At 37.0% G+C, this 17,925-nt stretch overlaps 2 pseudogenes; both read right to left on the reverse strand.

Annotated features, from left to right (window-relative positions):
- LOC137952573 (general transcription and DNA repair factor IIH helicase/translocase subunit XPB1-like) overlaps positions 1-8,413 on the reverse strand; it is a 48,191-nt pseudogene extending 39,778 nt beyond the window's left edge.
- Positions 8,414-8,721: 308 nt separating this feature from the next.
- Positions 8,722-17,925, reverse strand: part of LOC137952768 (protein transport protein SEC23 D-like) — an 82,489-nt pseudogene continuing 73,285 nt past the window's right edge.

Consider the following 17,925-nt stretch of genomic DNA (forward strand, 5'->3'; position numbering starts at 1 on the left):
AAGGTGTCACGCTCGTTTCCTCCTTAGTCACGCACACGCATGTTGCTCCAGTTTGATGCACCGTGTGCATCTGTGCCCTTTCCAGCAGCTACTGTGCCCTTTTCATTTTCACCTGGCTGCCGCACAAGTTGGAAGGGTTGCTACATGCGCCAAGACTGCACTTGCTGGTGCTAGTTGCACCATGTGCACCAAGCTCAGGCTAGACTCTTCCTCGTAAGAGTTAGGTGCGTCCACCATCCTGATCAGTGCGTTTGTACCACCATTGGCCTTCCCTGCTTTATACATCATCTGAAAGTCAAACTCGGCCAAGAAATCTTGCCACCGAGCCTGCTTTGGATTGAGCTTTTTCTGCGTAAGGAAGTAGCTAGATGCGACGTTGTCAGTTTTTATAGAAAATTTGGAGCCTAAAAGATAGTGCCTCCAAAGACGTAAACAATGTACTACAGTCGTCATCTCTCTCTTGTACAATACAACATTGCTCAGTTTCATTCAGCTTCCTACTCTCATAAGCGATTGGGTGTCTGTCTTGTTCTAGTACACCTCCAATGGCATAGTTCGAGGCATCTGTATTTACCTCAAACGGCTTACTGAAATCAGCAAGGTGCAGCACTGGTTCAGCCACCATGGTGTCCTTTAGCCGTTGGAATGCTCTTTGGCATGAGTCCGTCCATCGTCACTTTTGGTCTTTCTTGAAAAGGTCAGTCAAGGGGGCTGCTATAGCTGAGAAGCCCTTGATAAACCTTCTGTAATAATTTGCAAGACCAAGGAAACTCCTATGGTCACGCACCTTGGAAGGGATTGACCAGTCACGCACAGCCTCCACCTTCTTGCTATCCATCAATATCCGTCCTCCCCCTATCCAATGTCCAAGAAAGGACACCTCTTGCAACCCATAGGAGCACTTCTCTTCCTTGACATACAACTGATTATTTCTCAATGTTTCGAACACCTTTCGATGGTGTTTCTTGTGCTTGTCCATACTCTTGTTGTACACCACGATGTCATGCAAATAAACAACAACAAACTTGTCCAAGTATTCGGAAAGTACCTCGCTCATGATAGTACAAATGTTGCAGCTGCATTGGTTAGGCCAAAGGGCATAACCATGAATTCGTAAGCCTCATATCTGGTTACACAAGTAGTCTTCCCCTCGTCTCCTTTAGCAATCCGGACTTGGTAATAACCACTTTGCAAATCCAATTTGGAGAAAACTTGCGCCTCTTTCAACTGATCAAAGAGATCTGCAAAAAGAGGAATAGGGTACTTATTCTTTATAGTTACCTTGTTGAGCACCCTACAATCGATGCACAGTCTTATACTGCCATCCTTCTTAGTCTGAAACAGTATAGGGGCGCCATAAGGTGCTTTGCTTGGCCTTATAAACCCAGCATCCAGCAGCTCACTGAGTTGTCTTCGCAGTTCGTCCAACTCTTTGGGCGCCATTCGGTATGGGGCTCGTGCTGGATTTCTTGCTCCGGGCTCAAGCTCTATGCGATGGTCCACCCCTCTCCTAGGTGGTAACTGCGCTGGAAGTTGTTCAGGCATGACATCTCTATATTCATGCAGTATGGCTTGTATCTCTTTAGGGGTAGGCATGACCTCTACCTGCCCTATAGCACAAATAGAAGCAATGTAAGTAGAGCGGCCCTGCTTAAGACCTTTCTTAAGCTGGAGGGCTGATAGCATTAAGTCCTTTTTTGTTACATCTTTGTTGTCAAGTTCAGAAATAGTACAAGGACTTTACTCGTCCATAATCCCCACTACCCCAACATGCGGCATTACAAATGCCTTACAAACCTTGAAAAACTCCATTCCCAAAATCACATTGAAATCATCCATGACAACAATAGTAAAATTCAGAAATCCAACCCACTTGCCTATCTCCACCGGGATGTTCTTGGCAATGCCTTGGACTTCACGAGCAGCAGAATTTACAGCTTTTATTTTGCTCCCATCTTTCTCTCCTTGTATATTTAGGCGCCTAGCCTCCTCCTCCGAAAGGAAGTTGTGGGTGGCGCCAGTGTTCACCACTGCTCTAACAGTACGTCCAGCAAGTGTTAGAGAAATAAAAAGAAGTTCTCTTAAGGGTCTTACCGGAAGTGGAGCAACCTTCTCCTCCTTTGAACGGACAACAGCATGGAGAAGTGTTAAGGAGCCCAACCTAGGCTCAATCCCTCCATTGTTCACCTCAGTTTGAGCAGCATTGAGGAACCTCTTTCCAAGAAAATCCCTCGCATATGAAACAATGGACCTTCTTTTTCTATTTGTCCCCTCGTTTCTTCTCTTCCGGCCTAGCCTTGGTGTCCTTTGCCCTTGACTTCTTCTCCCCTTTCTCCTTCTTAAAATTCTTTTTACCATTGTAATTTTTCTTAGACACTTTGTTAGCCGAATAATTCTTTCTCTCATATTTGGTTAACTATTCAGCAGTAGATAAAGCTTAAGCTAATATCTTTACTTTCCGTGGGCTGAGTAAGAATTGAGAAGAAATCCAAGCCCATTGTTCAAGCTTGCAGTAGGAATTGAAATAAGCCCAGCAATTATCGCAGCGAGGAACAAGGTTACCATTGGACCCGGAAACAGGGGGGTTACCAAGCTCGTCAACTGGAGAAAATGGGGTAACGGTGACTCCCCAAGGAAAGCCGGAGGATTCTAGTGCATCGGGATCGGTCGGGAAATGAGATACTATCGGCCTAACTGCCATTGACAAGAAGACAACAGCAGAGTTGCAGAGTCGCGAGGTCGATAAAAACCCAAATAATGAGGAACCAAAAAAAACACAAACTTCTTTCCCTGCTTGGCTCGATTCGTCTAAACCAGCGATCTAGTAAACGCCGTTTGAGCTGGTCCGGCCAAAGAAAAAGCGGGTTAATTCAGAGGGGAAAGCATGGGTCTGGTTTTGAGAACCCGAACCCCAACTCGGAAACCCGAACGGTTTAGAAGTCAAACATTATCCATTGTCTCATTCCCAAGTCAACCTAGTAACTCTCCAATTAAAATATTTTTTAAATATAAATATAATTAAAGAATACAATGCATAAAATTATTATACAATGTCAAAATATAAATAATAAAAAATAAAAAATAGATAAGTTTTATTTATATGTTATTTAATTTTAAAAAATATCAATAAGGTATTCCCATCAAGTTTAGGTCAAATTTGGGAAAACCCAAGCCTACCTCCAACTTAGGGTTATTTCCCTCCATCCCTTCTCCTCCAAACGGAGTGAATTTAAGTTTTTTTTTCGCCCACTCCTAACTTTGATTATGTGTTGGACCTCGAGTCCCAAACTTGACCTGAACTTAGGGTTATTTCCTTTTATCCCTTCTCCACCCAACGGAGTGAATTTAAGCTCTTTTTTTTTTGTACACTCCTAGTTTTGATTATGTGTTTGACCTGAGTCTTTGATGAGGACAATGTAACCTCAGGTTTGTGGAGATCATGAGAAACATGATTGAAAAATAACATATTTTACTTATGTTATGGAGATTACATGTAACGAGTCATAAAAAATTTAAGGGTGTGTATATACAGATAGAACATTATAAGAAAAATATATAGAGGAATTTGTTTTTGAATTTTTTTTCTAATATTTTCACTATTTAATGAATAGAAAAAGTTATCTTTTTGATCTTCTTGTCTTTAAAAAAAATAAGTATGTTTCTTATTGCTTAATCTGATATCATGGGAAAAGTAAGCCAAGAAGATTTATGTTGATTGCTCATTTTCTATATTTAATTTCTTATTTTGTTCAAATGTAAACACTACAACTACGTAATTATTATTTTATTTTATTTTCAATGGCGTCACAAATGCAAGAAAATTTTCTAAGAGAATTTGTCAATAAAAACATCATCCAATGAGAAAATTAGTAAAAGAAAAAATAATTTTCTCACCGTTTTATTTTCCTAAGTCGACACAAATGATCCTTAAGCGTTGATGTTAATGTCTTATGCAACTAACAAAATTAACTAAATCATCTCTTACAACAGCTGAATTGCCATCAATTGTGCATTAAATTGGAAATTGAAGTGAAGAAAAGTATTGATGTTGTTAGATACATACCCTTTATTACACACTCTAGTGGTCTATGGCATGAGTTGGAGTGAGAAAATAGAAGATTTAAGTTGTTGAGTCAATACCCCAAAGGAAAAATTGAAAGAAAACTATTATGAAGATGGCAAGTAAAGTGGAAGACCTTAAAGATCGTAAAAGTCAAATTTTATATAAAAGTTATAAAACCTAGTTCATATGGATTAAACCATGGAATTTAACAATAATTCAAGTCCATCCAAGAAAAATAATGTATTATTGATCCATTCAATGTTTTTCATGGGTTACCCTAGATTTGAGAAAGGGTATATAGATGTTATGACCCTCAAAGTAGAACTTGGTATGTTTGGACATATGTTTCCCTCTTTTAAGATAATCCTTAACTACCGGCCCAACATGTTCAAAGATCATTCTCATGGGGAAGTACTTATTGTCCTAGCAATGAATGCATTGGAAGATACAAATAATGGCAGAGTTGATAATTGTGATGCTCCTCTTCAAGGCTCCCTGTAGTCATTTCTTCCGAAGGAGAGTCCTCCTCTTCCTTATTTCCTAATTTGCATTTGTTTGTTGTTATTAGGAAGGGAGTTCGACAATGAACGAACGAGTTGCTTCTAAAAAAGGAAGAAATACTTTTCGGTTTCAGTATTCTCGATTCTAATTAGTTCTTTGTGGCTCACTCCAAGGGACACAGAAGAGGGACCTATTTATTTATTCACTTGAAAGTGATTATAGGGGTGGACGACTCGTTCGTCGCCCCTTCTGACCACAGCCTCTGGAAAGAGCAGAAACTAAAAGACAAGGAAGCAGAATACCAATGCGATATCAAAGGCTGCTCCATGGGTTTTGACACAAAGCATGATTTGGTACTGCAAGAACATTCATCTATCTATCTATCTATCTATCAAGCCATAATTGATGCTTTGTCTTACCTTTAATAGAGAAGAACTGATCATCATTAAGCACATATCCAAAGAGGGTTTTTTCTTTTAAAATAGAAGAAAATTAATATTTATTTGATAAATACCAATATAATATTAAAAAAAATCATATATATGGTTGTCATTGTAGAAAACTGACTTTTAACATGGACTCATACATCTTATATAGGTGTGAACCTAGCATCCTATTTAAGAGATCATTTCTTAAATGAAAGCCTCAAGGTATACACATCCAAGGTGGTCTTCTTCAAAACCAACATTATTTCTAACAAGTGACTGACAATCGATAGCTTGCACCCACCAATTGAGGGCTCATACCATGAAGAGGCTCGCTCATGTTAGAGAAAATTGACAGCCTCATCATTGCCACATTATTCAATCCTCTAGAAAGGACAAACTCCTACATAACTCAGCAGCATGATGTCTTTGCAAGTGCAAGCATGTGGTAGCATTGACCAACCAACTCTAGGCCACCTCTTGGGTGGTACATCCAAAGCTGGCACCCTCAAAATAGCAAATAATCGAGCCACACAGGTTCTCGACATTGCATCTACAAGGTCAAGTAATATAAGAAGAAAAGTTCAAATATAAACGAACAACAAATCAATATGCTTGGACAAGATGCAGAACACCAATCAGTAAAATGCAGCTCAACTAATTTGTGGTAGAAAACACAAAAACCAAGGCACAACAAGAATTTGTTTTCAATGACAACAAGAAAAACGAAAGAATTTATTAAGAAATACATGGAACAGCCAGACTATTTGATAGGAGAAAAATGAAAGCAAAGGTAGAAAAGGATTATCCAAAATGGATATGATAATATTATGCTTCATCAACATATTCTTGATATAGAATCTTATATGATATAGATCACGATATAAGATATCACCAAGCACTATGTCAGTACAACAACTCCAAATGACTGGCAACCACAACGGAAGTTCTGTCAGACATTTGGTATTCCACACTACAAAAGAGAGTAGCCTACTTCCAACTACATGATTCTTTAAATTTTTGGTAATAGAAAAATCAGTTGAAATTGCACCTATCATGATGGAGATGTCCACTGGTAAGCATGATTATGTTTGGCCTATGTGACAATCAGTATAATCACAGTACCAAGATGAAGTAAGATTATACATGAAATTGGATGAAATCATGGATAACCAATGTGTGTAATATCTAGTTCTAGTGCACTAGCCAATGTAGCCTCTCTGAGAATTCTACACAATGTCTTCAACAGTCTCAACTATTTTTCTGGAGAGTTATATTGACATGAAAAATATTGCCTTACAATAGGCCTCACCATTTCCAATCATTTTATTGAGACTCTTTTCCTGGTATGGGCGTGGCTGAGCCTGAGGCTTCAATTCCATGTTTAAGTCAGGGTTCACCTGCAGTAAGCAACATCAAGTCAACAGCATACCCATGATGTGTGACAAGGAACAAAACTGGCAGAACATCAAGCATTTGTGAGAAATAAAGCTTACTGTATCATTTCTGAAGTCATACTCCTCCAACATGGGATAATTTAATGCATTTGGTAAGCACCTTTGCTTGACACTTTCAACCTGTAAATGTTTAAGTTAGGTCAAAAAAATTATAACCACTAATCACTTAAATATACATCATCATTCATAGACCACCCTACCTGAGCAGGATCTATTTCAAAAGAATGGATTTCTTTCTCTTCAGCTACTGCTGCCACATCAGCACCAGTGAACAACTCCTGATGACCACCACCATCCATTTCACTCAAAGCTTTGCTAACTGTAAATACATCACTTCCTTGTGAACCCTAAACAGTAGATCAAGAGTTTGCATCACCATCAGAATTGTGTCAGAGTTCTCATGATCTATCATAGAAATTTAACCATTCATCTGAGGGTTTAGTAGTGACAAATAATCTCTCCATGCTGTAGTGTGATAGTGGCTTTGGAGATGATTTCATAATTTCAATTCAAAATGAGTTTTGATTCACTATGCAGGAAAAAAATGATTAAATTATTTAACAGCACAATTTTTTTTTTAAAGAGATGTTCAAACTCCACTTCCCTTCTATGAAAAAGAAAAAGAGCAAAGTTATTTTCTTCCACTATAACAAGCAAACAACTTCATGATTTAAATGGTAAATGCAACCATTTTGAATAATAGTAAAATATGTAAAGAATAGGCATATAGATGAATCCATAGAAACTCCTATGTAAATTTTCTGTCACTCGCCAAAATGATAAGATAAAAGACTAAATATAAAAAGGCACAACTCAGAATAACACCTCAGAAAAATATAGTGGACATGCATGAAGAAAATAACAGGAAAATAAATTACCTCATTGGAATAAATTCTCGCTTTAGATATAACCTCGTCCTTCAGCAAAGTCTTCAGCACCTGCAAGTATCATGTAAAGCATAAGTTCCAAATTCCCCTCATCACCATAAGAATAATAATAATGATAATAACAACATCAATAATAATAATAAACCACTTGTGATAGAATACGAGACCAAATTCGTACCACCGGGAAAGGGGACTCCACAAAGTACCCGGTTCTTCTTAAGTACAAGTTTTACTTTCCCATAATTAGAAGTTGGAGCATAAATGAAATCAATCATTTCTTTAGGGAGCTTAGTCTTTGATAGCTTGTTCAAAACAGTAATTATTGTTTCAGTCTCGAGCCCAACAGAAACAGCAGCATATAAGGAATGAGGCGTCAAGTTATACTCATGCATAGACTCTGGCCTGCACAACATTTTTCCAACAAAATGAAAATGAGCAACCACACTGAGTTTTAAGTAGAAGAAAATAGAAGGACATCTTAAATACCGGCAAACGGGCTCAGCAATTGCAATGAGGAAATCATAGGCTTGCTTATACAACGGTGAGAATGTCTCAAGAAAGATCCATCAGCGCAAGCCCATAAAGGGCGGTTTGCATGATCAGGCTTTAATTCGAGTTTAGAAAAATTCCTCTTCATCAGTCCGCTTTCATCTTCATAATCCATATTCCGTACCCATAAACACAATTCAAGCACCTAAAGTGAACTAAAAACAAAAAGCTAAAACAAAACCAAAAAAAAGAACAAAAGTAATACCTTCACGACGATCCTAATCAAAATCTTCGGCATAATCATCACCATCATCAACAACAGCAATTCGATAATCCTCCTTCCAAGAAAAAAAAATCAGGGGAAGAACAGGAGAGCAACCAAATACAGAACGAGAGTTGGGGTTTTCAAAATTATAAAACCTTAGTGGAAGTCCTGAGCTTCTTACTAGGCCGACCTTTTTCCCTTGCAAATGAAGAGACATGAAGACATTTCATCTCGCAGAGAATTGAACCATAGGATTGAATAATTAGGAGAAAGAAAGAAAGTAGTACCATGTCCAGCCATATTTTATGAGTACCACAGTTCGACATAGTAACCGTCAAAATGAACGAGTTGCTTCTAAAAAGGGAAGAAATACTTTTCGATTTCAGTATTCTCGATTCTAATTAGTTTTTTGTCGCTCACTCTAAGGGACACAGATGAGGGACCTATTTCTTTCTTCACTCGAAAGTGATTACAGGGGTGGACGACTCGTTCGTCGTCCCTTCTGACTACCGCCTCTGGAAAGAGCAGAAACTAAAAGACAAGGAAGCAGAATACCAATGCGATATCAAAGGGTGCTCCATGGGTTTTGACACAAAGCATGATTTGGTACTGCAAGAACATTTATCTAGCTAACTCATTTATGATACTCCGCCACCCGCTAAGACACTTCATCCAAGAAGGATACAAAGCCTACCACACTTGTTAAACCATTACCATCAACATCCTACTCTTCTATGAGATAGTTTTCGAACACAGTGGCATTGTCCTGTCCCCCTCGAATAAATGTGAGCTTTGGAGTGATACTTCTGTCTTGTTTCAGTTTGTTAATTGTTGTTCGCAAGAGGCATGCACCAAATAACATTAGTATTAGTAGGTAAAGCAAAACAATCTAAACATTGTTATTGTCAAGCCAAATTTTGTTGAACTTCGAGTGGAAGAAAAAATATAGAAACAGTCAAATATATCTAGTAAGTACCTGAACATGCATTGAAGATACATGCGATAATCGGGATGAACACCTTCTTCATGCAAGCAGAGAAGTGGGCTTCTAAGCAGAGCAAACACAAGTCGAGGCAGAGGCTGCAGCTGAGGGCACTGAGAAAATGCCACATCAACGCGAGAAAGTAAAGATTCATTTCCGTGTTGAACAAGTTTATAGGCTTCATTATACTGTACTATGAGAATAACAAGCCAATCCTTAAGCAAAATCCTACCCTCCCTAATTCCTTGCTCCAAAGAACCTGAAATTACCTAAAAATTTGTGACAAACAAGGGCAAATGAGCAGGAAGGATCAATATAAAGTAGATTGTGGTACTCAAGTCTCCAGTCAGGACTGACCTTAATGTTTTTGACTAGTTTAATTGACTCGAAAACACAACAGTTTTCCTTCTTTTTCCCGTCTCCACATGTGATGGAACTTTAAGAAGTATAGTAAACCAGAAGGCATATTTGGCACAGGAAATTTATGATTCAACATCAATGGCAGAGAAATCATGTTCACAAACCATATTACCACAAACAAGTCAAAAAAATACTGCAGATAGCTAAGCATTTGACAAATTCCCTTTTTTTTTTTTCTGAAATGGTCAATTCCATATTATTAAATGCATACAAAGAAAAAAAATGCTAACAAGAAAAAAAAACCAAATCTATATATCTACACACACACACTCATCAACAGTGAAAATTTACAGAATGTATCACACGAAAAAGGCACTAATGCATCAATCTCTAGCTTACCTAAAAGATGTAACACCCTTTTTACCTAGATAGTGCTCATGTGTACTTGAGTTCAACCTGCCATTTTAAGAGTTTACTTTACTCTTGTACATCCATAGCCCATGGTCCAATTTTTTTAATCCAACAACACTAACTTTTTTGGACCCAAAACGTTTAGATGAGCTTCAGGTATAGATTGTTGCCTTAAACCAAATTTCCCGCCATTGCTCAAAAATCCATTCAGAATGGTGATGCATATCAGGCCTCTCAAATACAGAAGTGTCTTACTCAACCAAGATATTCCAAACTCTCAATAAAACTAGCTTGTTCTACACTAAGAAACAAATGAAATCTAATAATAAAATACAGCAAAAAAAAAATTGATACGAAACAACCTTATGAACAAGGATTGACAACACAACTTCAGGATCAACACTGTCATAAAGTTCATTCATATTTGCAGCTGTAGCATATTGAAATGTCCTTATCCTTAAGTGCCGCTTAAGGGAGTATCTGGACCTAAAGAAAGTACATTGTTATGCCATAAAAAATGTAGTGAGAAGAATGTTGACAGTTAGGGGAAGGCATTGACAACCACATTTCAACAATGAAAAAGGCCAAAACACTCCTCTTTATGAGTGGAACAATATATGAGAAAGTTTTTCATGGAGTATTTAACAACAAACATCTTTGAATTAAAAAAAAAAACAGTTTCAAAATTTTCTTTCCTCGAGTAATTAAATACTAGTACCTATCAATCATCAGTCAAAAGAATCCAATTCCACAAAATATTGTTAACATCAATGTTCATATTTTTTTCTTTCTAAAAGGCAAATAAGATTTTCTTAACAACTGTGGACAGGTATTTCTTATAATTCAGGGGCATTCCTGTTATTGTGGTTTATGCTTAGAGCATGCTTTTTAAGTTAATGGTAGTTCAGTACCTCAACTTATTCTGAGTGACAGGTAGGCTTTTACTCACAGGTATTTTAGTCTCATCTTGTAAAAACTCATTAGAGAAATTTATTAAGGGATGAAGGTTCTATATATATACTAATCTCAGATTAACGCAAAGAGAGAATTCCTGTAGTTGGCTATTCTTTACTCCAAAACTTCATCTTTCCTAATTCTGATTATTTTAATGGTATAAGAGCAACATTGTTGTAGTTGTCACTGGGTTTTTATGAAACATTCTCTCCTGATGTCAAATTAAATTTCATCCAATTCTAATACTGTTAATAAAGGGTAGGACATTAAAAATATCTTTTTGTTATGAGGATATTATTGTAAAGGCCTATATCAAGCAATATCCTAGATATGTTGCTCAAGGGGAGAAATATAGGGCTCGTAGATTGGAAAGGCAATATATGGTCTAAAACCGAGCCAAGAGTTTGGTTTGATAAATTCAGTCAAACGATGATAGGCTTGGGGTCTAAAAAGAGCCATTCATACCACTTTATCTTTGTTCTCCAGAGGGACAAAAGTATTGTTATCTTAATAGTCTATGTAGATGACTACACAACAAGAAAGTGAGAATATGAAACAACATTTTCAAACCAAGGATTTAAGACACCTGATTTACTTCCTCAATATTGATGTTGCATGAAACAAGGACAAAATTATACGAACACAAAGGAAATATACAACCGATATGTAGACTGAGATAAGCTGAGAGAGGTTTATTTAGAGCAAAGTCAACAGAGAGTTTGATGCAAACAAATGCAAATTTGCATGATGAACAAAACCCAATATTTAAAGATAAGACCTAGTATAGACAACTTATTAGGAAACTGAATAACGATCCAATGATTCAAACTAACATTTCCTATGTTGATAATGTCAGACTCCAATACCTAAAGATAAGACCCAATACTACAAGACTTGTTGGTAAGCTGATTTAAGACTCAACCTAATATTTCCTATGTTGATGGTGTTGTCAGTCAGTTTATGGAAAACCTGAGGAGTTGAAGTTGTGAAACAGATATTAAGGTATTTAAAATGTGGACAGGGATTGTTTCATAAACCACACCATAATCTAGAAATAATCAGGTTTTCAAAATGTTGACAATGTAAAGTCTAAAATTAGTAGAACCTCAGTAAGTACTTATTGCACATTTATGAGCAGTAACCTTGTGACCTAGAAAAAGTACCAAAACAAACTATACTAGCAAGGTCAAGCGTATGCAGCTTGTGAAATAATGTGGATTAAGTCTTTAGCAATAGAGTTTGGGTTCTCAATTGAAAACTTATGGCAATATTTTGTGACAATCAGGCTGTTAGTTTTATTGTTAACAATCCAATATTTCATGAGAGAACTAAATACATTAAAGCAAATTGTCATTTGATTCACGATGCAATTATGACTGGCAAGATTATAACATGGTATGTTTGCTCTGCACATCAACTCGATGCCATCTTTATATAGGGGTTGATCAATGTTGACGCAAAGTGAGACTTCCCAGAATTGGTTATTCTTCACTCCAAAACTTCATCTTTCTCATATCTGATTATGTTACAATAACAATGACCAAGATCTTTTTCGTGACTTTAACAAGAGCATTGACCAAAGCAAAGAGTAATTATCAAATGCTGCAGCTGCTGGTTGAGACTGACCAAACTCATTTCTTTGCCAACAAACCCCCCTAGAAGATGCTTGAAGAAAGTCAAACAATCCCCTAAAAAAAGGTTTGAATGAATAAGAGAAACAAACTATTGATGAAAATGGCAGCAAATTTCCAGCATAACAGTGTTGTTTATTGCTCTATGAGGGCTAGAGTTGAATTAGTTGCCAAGATAGTCTTCATCTCAGTGTAAGATGTTAGGTCCGGTCAGAGAGAGAAGAATAAGTCCCGATAAGTTTAGGCTTGAAAACAGTAAGGTCTACAGGTTGAGGAGTGGACCTCCCAAATTGACTAATCAACTAAGATTTAGAACTACATAAAATTTTTGTCCAGTGAAATTCCTGACCTTGTTCATCTCCTTGGATCCATTCAGAGAGAAACAGAAAGCTGATTGCCTCACATTTGACTGCTAGAATGGAGACAATCAAGGAGTAGACACCACCATAGAACAGGTGGTAAAAGCACAATTTTGATCTCAGAGCAATCCTAGCCTAGCTGGTGGATGCAGTGTGACCCATTGAGGCAGAGTTTTTGATCCTCCTCATAGGCCTTAAGAGTGTTTACCAACTCTTTTTTCTAATCCTGCCATCATTGAGGTGATTTGGCTGTTGTTTCAAGCAGGATGTTCAGGGAAGACCTCACCTTGATGCTTAATTCTGATTTTTGAGAAAATTGTCGACCTTTATAGGCATTTGATGGAAGAGCTGGATGCCACTCTATGGGGATGTGAATCATCTAACTGATTTCTTGGAACAACAACTCATTATGGGAGATTCCCTTCCCATTGCTTAACATTGTAATAGATTGGTTGTGCTATTGTATTTGTTTTCTTTAATGTCCTCTAATAACTATTCAGTTGTATGCTTTTTAAGTTTGCTTTTACCATCTTGTACCTCTCTCTACTAATAAATTACTATCTCGCTTTTATACAAAAAAAAAAGGAAAAAGAGAGATAGAGAACAACTTATTACTCCTCTTCCCAAGAAACTCTAATATTAGACCAAGTTCTGATCTCCATACACTGCTTCTATAATACTAATTACAATATAATATGAAAAACCAGAGAAATCCTTGTGATGACATAGTACAAGAAACCTAAATACATATGATACTGGGTTAAAAAAACTTTGATGTTTACACAACTCTAACTATAGGTAAGAGAATTATAAATTTTAGCGTCGATTAAAACAAAGAATGACCACAAATGAAAAGACAAGGACTTCCTAGCACATGGCAGCTGGTTATACGTACTTGTTTTCAGCACTTGATCCTGAAACTGAAGATTCCTCAGGTAGCACAATGACAGTATACTGGAAAGAAATTTGTATCACAGGAGGCTCTGTGTGTCTGTACATGATTTAAGACATATTGTTTCATATTTCTAAAATAAAGACCCATCCTTCTCAGTATATGACATCAAGATTGGATCTGAATACCTCAAGAATCCCACAGAATTAGAAAAATCAAAGTCATAACCATAAGTGGCATAAGAGTTGCAACATATAATGTGCTGAACATTCTCATATTGAGGATCTGCAAAGAAATGACCATACTATAGAAGAAAAAAGTAAATCAGACCACATAAGAGCAGTTCTTAGTTAGATATGAATCAGAAGCAAAACTTAAATGTTTTTGAAGATCTCCAAGACCATACCAAGCGTCCTGGCTAGAAATCAGAGGATGTTCTCAATCATAGTATGCATCGAAAGGCATATGAAAGGCTAAGCATCCGGTACTTGAAACACCAATTATATTTTCAAAAATGAACTTAGATTAAGCTACCCATGAAATTGTCAAAATATAGAAAGTAGTGGACTTAGATTATCCTTGCCCATTATGAGTCAAATACTTGTGTTGAGTCATACATGTAATATCGGAATAAAGCTTCACCCTCTTTCAATTAATAAAACAGTCAAACAAACCAGTTTGAGGGTAATCTAGCACTCATTACCAATCAGCTTACTCATAGATGTTTTATTTAAGAATAAAGATAACGCAAAATTTTCATGTAATCAATGGAGAAGGTAGTGACCACACAATAAAAATGTCCATGAAAGCACAGAGCCTCATTGCCATTGTGGTAGGCAGCAAAGACGACAAACCCTTTTTTACATTTTTTGGCACTCCAGACACTAATCTGTTAATTTCCCCTTCTCCCTTCCTCTCCCATAAATTTTTTATGTAATATTAAAGAAATTCAATAGAAAAAGCAACATCTCCCTTCCTCTCCCATAAATTTTTTATGTAATATTAAAGAAATTCAATAGAAAAAGCAACAACATAATCTGCCTTTATGTCTTCCACTATGAGAAATCAAGGGCAAAGAGCGGATGCATGCAAAGGCTAAGCAGCTTTCAGCTTCATACCACCTGCATCCAAGCTCCAAATCACAACCACAAATAACATCATAAGGGTGAAACAGAGACCAATACACCAATTGGTGCACAAACAGAGCTTCTAAGTCCCTTCCCAAGAAACATTAAAAGAGAACCAACAAAATCTAATGACTGCATCTTCCCCATCACTGCATAGCACTTCCTTTTCCTTCTCTCTCTCATTTTTATTTTAGATAGTAGAGAAATAGATACATGAGCTGGCTACTAAAAACATTAGATGACTGCAAGGAGCCCATCATCGCCAGTCCATCTATACGAGGGGAATGCAATCACCCATGATAGGATTGACTGCTGTAGCCACTCCCAACTAAAGAAATATCATGGAGAATTGCTGAGCAAGGGGTGCAAACCCAAGAAACAGCAAGAGAACTTTTTTTAAAAAAAACTTGTCATCGATCTCCTTAAACATATGTGAGAGCTTCCAAAATGGAGGGATCTAGCCTAAGCCCACTAGGTGACATTTGAAGAGGCTCCTTCAAGTCTAAGCAAGATGAAAAAGCAATCTCTAGACAGCCTCAAACCATGAAGCAGAGGCCACAATGCTTGAACAGTCTCATGGTTTCCTCCACATCCCCTCCCTCACTCTGCATTTAGTGCTATGAAATCCATCTGCAAGCTCACTCAAGTTTTTTAGTGGATTACAAATTGATGTCCAGAAAGATAACTTCACCAGATGTTTGCTTGATCCTGGCTAAGAGGTCTACATGCATATGCCAAACACACTCAAATTGAGGTCCAAAATTCCCTTCATCACAGTGGTACATTTTGTCCTTGAGACCTTAATCAGAGGCGTGCTTTGACCAAAACTGGGATGGATGAGGCAAGAAACCTTCTTAACCACCTTGAGAACAGATACATTCTTAGGACAGGTTGTTGACCTCATGGTTTGGAAAGATAGCACATAGGATCATTAATGTCTACTCTCCGACAATAATCATCTGGTTGGCTAACAAGCACGAGCATCTCTCTCTCTCTCTCTCTCTCTCTCTCTCTCTCTCTCTCTCTCTCTCTCTCTCTCTCCACTCTTAATCCTATGGGTCAAATCAGGAGGCAAAACAATTTTACCAATTTAAATCTCAAAACAATTGGCCAACAGCTAATTCGTATTGAAGATTTGTTGGATAAAGGTAAAATCCAGGGAAATATTGTCAAAATCCTTATGACTTATTTTCTCGAAAATTACCCTTGTTGATGAACAATAAACCGCTCATCAAACCACCCATTCCTATTAGGAACTTTAAATGGGATAATAATTCTGAAGTTGTTGATGAATTATTATCTCAACTTGGAAGAGTGAATCTTTCTGAAGATCAACTAAAACAAGCCAAAGAAGCAAAAGCTGTGGAGATTCTGAAAAGTATTCAAACATTAGAATCTCACGAAGATCTAAATGAAGATTTTTCATCTCAAAATTCTGAGGATTTAACTCCTTCAACATATTCTGATTCTGATATTGGTCAAAACTCTAATCTCAAAGATTTAGGTTTAACCAATGTCAATCAGACTGAAGAAATTCTTCAAGACATGATACAAGATCCGAGTATCCAAAAATTGGATTATGAGAAAAAGTCTACTCGGAAATGGGATCTACCTAACAAACTCTATTACCATAGGCCTACACCTCAAGACCTATTGTATGAAGAGAATGTTTATTTAGATAAAAAATCTTATGATGGAAAATCCATTTATGAATGGAATATAGATGGATTATCTGAATATCAGATATTGGAACAATGTCACCGACTGCTTATGTATTATACAATTTGTCGGCAACATAAGAATTCTGATCAAGGAATTGCAGAAATGCTTATTGAAGGGTTTTCTGGTACTCTCAAAGGTTGGTGGGATAATATCCTCACCTGAACAACATCAGGAAATTTATAATTCAAAGAAGGTTATCAAAACTAAATCTGGCCAAGCCTACCTAGGTGAGGACGATGCAGTTTATACCTTGATTTCTTGTATTGTTCATCATTTCATTGGAAATCTGACTTCCCAATCAGATAAGGGAAGAGAGGTTTTGCAAAATCTTAGGTGTCGAACACTTAGCCAGTTTCGCCGGTATAAAGATGTTTTCCTTACTAAGGTTATGCAAAGACCAGATGCCAATAATGAATATTGGAAAGCAAAATTTATTGATGGTTTACCAACTCTTTTTGCCATCAAGGTAAGAAAAAGGTTAGGTAATGAGGTAGGAATTATAAACTACCATCAATATACATATGGTCTCCTTACCAGTGCTATCATCCAAGAAGGGTTGACCTTATGTAATGATTTAAAGCTTCAAGCTCAGCTTAAGAAACAAAATCTTACTGGAAAGTGTGAGGTTGGTGAATTCTGTGAAAAATTTGCTTGTGACACAGGTCCATCACCTTCCAATCAAAGGAAGGGAAAAGGTAAAGTCTCTCACTCTAAGAGACATGAACCCTATTCACACTATAGTAGGAGATATCCAAAAAGACAGTCTCATCAAAAGACTTGTCATAAATCTAGGAGACCTCCTCCTCGTCAAAGACCACCTCCTAGAAGAAATCCTCCAGACCAAAAGAAAATTATCTGTTACAAATGTGGTAAATTAGGCCACTATTCAAATAGATGCAAAACTAAAGAGAAATTTAACCAACTTCAGATTGATGAAGGATTAAGAATTCAGTTGGCCAAAATTCTCTTAAACTCTGATTCTGGGGATGATATTGATTATGCCTCATCCAGCCAATCAGAAGAAGACCAATTGTAGCTATTCTCATCTACAATCTATGGCACAAATGCATCAGAATAATGTTCTTACGAATGAACAACAACTTGTGCTTAAGAACATTGATCAAGAGGAAGATCCTCAAACCCAAAGATATTTAATCAAAGAATATCTGGAACAAATTCAAAGTACTTCAAAGACACCTCCCATTCAAGGAGTTAAACCTTATTCTTTGAAGGAAATTATTGGTCATTATGAAGAAACCAATTCTTCTTCAAAACAACCAGTATCCATCTCCTCATTACAAGAAGAGATTAAAGAAATCAAGCTTGAAAAAAAATATGACAATCAAGAAAAGAAAACTGATGAGAAATCTGATGAGTCTTTTCTTAATCAAATCACCAAA

This window comes from Aristolochia californica, unplaced genomic scaffold (genome assembly GCF_029961685.1).
Source record: "Aristolochia californica isolate CCGP_79_NKW_82.1479 unplaced genomic scaffold, dmAriCali1.0.hap1 SCAF_16, whole genome shotgun sequence".
NCBI lineage: Eukaryota > Viridiplantae > Streptophyta > Magnoliopsida > Piperales > Aristolochiaceae > Aristolochia > Aristolochia californica.